This window comes from Nerophis lumbriciformis, unplaced genomic scaffold (assembly GCF_033978685.3).
Source record: "Nerophis lumbriciformis unplaced genomic scaffold, RoL_Nlum_v2.1 HiC_scaffold_42, whole genome shotgun sequence".
NCBI classification, from domain to species: domain Eukaryota; kingdom Metazoa; phylum Chordata; class Actinopteri; order Syngnathiformes; family Syngnathidae; genus Nerophis; species Nerophis lumbriciformis.
This window is the reverse complement of record NW_027316584.1, coordinates 382404-386547: the sequence shown is the minus strand read 5'-3', so window position 1 is coordinate 386547 and position 4144 is coordinate 382404.

Here is a 4144-nt window from a genome sequence, read left to right as displayed (position 1 = left end):
CCCGAGTCCGAGGTGCCCCCCACATGCCCAAAACGCACCCAGCAAAGGCGCACTGTGAGTGGGGAAGAAAAGTTGGAAAAGTGGGCAAAAGTCCCGAATTTGATCCAAAATTATACCCAGGTTCGAGTCCCACAAGTCCCGCCGCGTTCCACCAGTGTTCCGGGGTGCCTACAATGTCCACAACTTACCCAGCAAAGGCGCACTGTGATTGGGAAGAAAAGTTGGGAAAGTGGGCAAAAGTCCCGAATTTGAGCCAAAATCACACCCAGGTTCGAGTCCCACAAGTCCCGCCGCGTTCCACCAGGGTTCCGGGGTGCCTGACATGTCCACGACGCACCCAGCAAAGGCGCACTGTGATTGGGAAGAAAAGTTGGGAAAGTGGGCAAAAGTCCCGAATTTGAGCCAAAATCACACCCAGGTTCGAGTCCCACAAGTCCCGCCGCGTTCCACCAGGGTTCCGGGGTGCCTGACATGTCCACGACGCACCCAGCAAAGGCGCACTGTGATTGGGAAGAAAAGTTGGAAAAGTGGGCAAAAGTCCGGAAAAATGACCAAAAACCACACCCAGGTTAGAGCCCCACACGTCCTGCAGTCGCACCCGAGTCCTGGGATGCCCAACATGTCCAAAAAAATCAAAAAAAGCCCAAAAAATCAAAAAAATCCCCGGGCCGTATCTTGGACGCCGGCGTACCGCGTTCGGCCCTCGTGCCGTAGTTTGGCGACCGATTGTAAAAATTTGCCGCGACCGGCTAGTTTTTTTCCTTGGAGTAAATAGAGAGTAGATCCAGCAGAAAATATGCACTATAAACAAAGAGAGGGAGTTTGGAGGGGGGCAAAAACGCCCTCTTGGAACTTTTGCAGCAGCACACATCAAACTAGCGGGGAGAAGGCATGCATAGCAAAAGTCCACGAAATGATCAAAAATCACACCCAGGTTCGAGTCCCACAAGTCCCGCCGCGTTCCACCAGTGTGCCTGACATGTCCACAACGCACCCAGCAAAGGCGCACTGTGAGTGGGCAAGAAAAGTTGGGAAAGTGGGCAAAAGTCCCGAATTTGGTCCAAAATCACACCCAGGTTCGAGTCCCACAAGTCCCGCCGCGTTCCACCAGTGTGCCTGACATGTCCACAACGCACCCAGCAAAGGCGCACTGTGAGTGGGCAAGAAAAGTTGGGAAAGTGGGCAAAAGTCCCGAATTTGGTCCAAAATCACACCCAGGTTCGAGTCCCACAAGTCCCGCCGCGTTCCACCAGGGTTCCGGGGTGCCTACAATGTCCACAACGCACCCAGCAAAGGCGCACTGTGAGTGGGCAAGAAAAGTTGGGAAAGTGGGCAAAAGTCCCGAATTTGGTCCAAAATCACACCCAGGTTCGAGTCCCACAAGTCCCGCCGCGTTCCACCAGGGTTCCGGGGTGCCTACAATGTCCACAACTTACCCAGCAAAGGTGCACTGTGATTGGGAAGAAAAGTTGGGAAAGTGGGCAAAAGTCCCGAATTTGGTCCAAAATCACACCCAGGTTCGAGTCCCACAAGTCCCGCCGCGTTCCACCAGGGTTCCGGGGTGCCTACAATGTCCACAACGCACCCAGCAAAGGCGCACTGTGATTGGGAAGAAAAGTTGGGAAAGTGGGCAAAAGTCCCGAATTTGGTCCAAAATCACACCCAGGTTCGAGTCCCACAAGTCCCGCCGCGTTCCACCAGGGTTCCGGGGTGCCTACAATGTCCACAACTTACCCAGCAAAGGTGCACTGTGATTGGGAAGAAAAGTTGGGAAAGTGGGCAAAAGTCCCGCATTTGGTCCAAAATTATACCCAGGTTCGAGTCCCACAAGTCCCGCCGCGTTCCACCAGTGTCTCGGGGTGCCTACAATGTCCACAACGCACCCAGCAAAGGCGCACTGTGATTGGGAAGAAAAGTTGGGAAAGTGGGCAAAAGTCCCGAATTTGGTCCAAAATCACACCCAGGTTCGAGTCCCACAAGTCCCGCCGCGTTCCACCAGTGTCTCGGGGTGCCTACAATGTCCACAACGCACCCAGCAAAGGCGCACTGTGATTGGGAAGAAAAGTTGGGAAAGTGGGCAAAAGTCCCGAATTTGGTCCAAAATCACACCCAGGTTCGAGTCCCACAAGTCCCGCCGCGTTCCACCAGTGTCTCGGGGTGCCTACAATGTCCACAACGCACCCAGCAAAGGCGCACTGTGATTGGGAAGAAAAGTTGGGAAAGTGGGCAAAAGTCCCGAATTTGGTCCAAAATCACACCCAGGTTCGAGTCCCACAAGTCCCGCCGCGTTCCACCAGTGTTCCGGGGTGCCTGACATGTCCAAGACGCACCCAGCAAAGGCGCACTGTGATTGGGAAGAAAAGTTGGGAAAGTGGGCAAAAGTCCCGAATTTGGTCCAAAATCACACCCAGGTTCGAGTCCCACAAGTCCCGCCGCGTTCCACCGGTGTCCCGGGGGTGCCTGGCATGTCCACAACTTACCCAGCAAAGGCGCACTGTGATTGGGAAGAAAAGTTGGGAAAGTGGGCAAAAGTCCCGAATTTGGTCCAAAATCACACCCAGGTTCGAGTCCCACAAGTCCCGCCGCGTTCCACCAGTGTCTCGGGGTGCCTACAATGTCCACGACGCACCCAGCAAAGGCGCACTGTGATTGGGAAGAAAAGTTGGGAAAGTGGGCAAAAGTCCCGAATTTGGTCCAAAATCACACCCAGGTTCGAGTCCCAAAAGTCCCGCCGCGTTCCACCAGTGTCTCGGGGTGCCTACAATGTCCACAACGCACCCAGCAAAGGCGCACTGTGATTGGGAAGAAAAGTTGGGAAAGTGGGCAAAAGTCCCGAATTTGGTCCAAAATCACACCCAGGTTCGAGTCCCACAAGTCCCGCCGCGTTCCACCAGTGTCTCGGGGTGCCTACAATGTCCACAAGGCACCCAGCAAAGGCGCACTGTGATTGGGAAGAAAAGTTGGGAAAGTGGGCAAAAGTCCCGAATTTGGTCCAAAATCACACCCAGGTTCGAGTCCCACAAGTCCCGCCGCGTTCCACCAGGGTTCCGGGGTGCCTACAATGTCCACGACGCACCCAGCAAAGGCGCACTGTGATTGGGAAGAAAAGTTGGGAAAGTGGGCAAAAGTCCCGAATTTGGTCCAAAATCACACCCAGGTTCGAGTCCCACAAGTCCCGCCGCGTTCCACCAGTGTCTCGGGGTGCCTACAATGTCCACAACGCACCCAGCAAAGGCGCACTGTGATTGGGAAGAAAAGTTGGGAAAGTGGGCAAAAGTCCCGAATTTGGTCCAAAATCACACCCAGGTTCGAGTCCCACAAGTCCCGCCGCGTTCCACCAGTGTCTCGGGGTGCCTACAATGTCCACAACGCACCCAGCAAAGGCGCACTGTGATTGGGAAGAAAAGTTGGGAAAGTGGGCAAAAGTCCCGAATTTGGTCCAAAATCACACCCAGGTTCGAGTCCCACAAGTCCCGCCGCGTTCCACCAGTGTTCCGGGGTGCCTGACATGTCCAAGACGCACCCAGCAAAGGCGCACTGTGATTGGGAAGAAAAGTTGGGAAAGTGGGCAAAAGTCCCGAATTTGGTCCAAAATCACACCCAGGTTCGAGTCCCACAAGTCCCGCCGCGTTCCACCGGTGTCCCGGGGGTGCCTGGCATGTCCACAACTTACCCAGCAAAGGCGCACTGTGATTGGGAAGAAAAGTTGGGAAAGTGGGCAAAAGTCCCGAATTTGGTCCAAAATCACACCCAGGTTCGAGTCCCACAAGTCCCGCCGCGTTCCACCAGTGTCTCGGGGTGCCTACAATGTCCACGACGCACCCAGCAAAGGCGCACTGTGATTGGGAAGAAAAGTTGGGAAAGTGGGCAAAAGTCCCGAATTTGGTCCAAAATCACACCCAGGTTCGAGTCCCAAAAGTCCCGCCGCGTTCCACCAGTGTCTCGGGGTGCCTACAATGTCCACAACGCACCCAGCAAAGGCGCACTGTGATTGGGAAGAAAAGTTGGGAAAGTGGGCAAAAGTCCCGAATTTGGTCCAAAATCACACCCAGGTTCGAGTCCCACAAGTCCCGCCGCGTTCCACCAGTGTCTCGGGGTGCCTACAATGTCCACAACGCACCCAGCAAAGGCGCACTGTGATTGG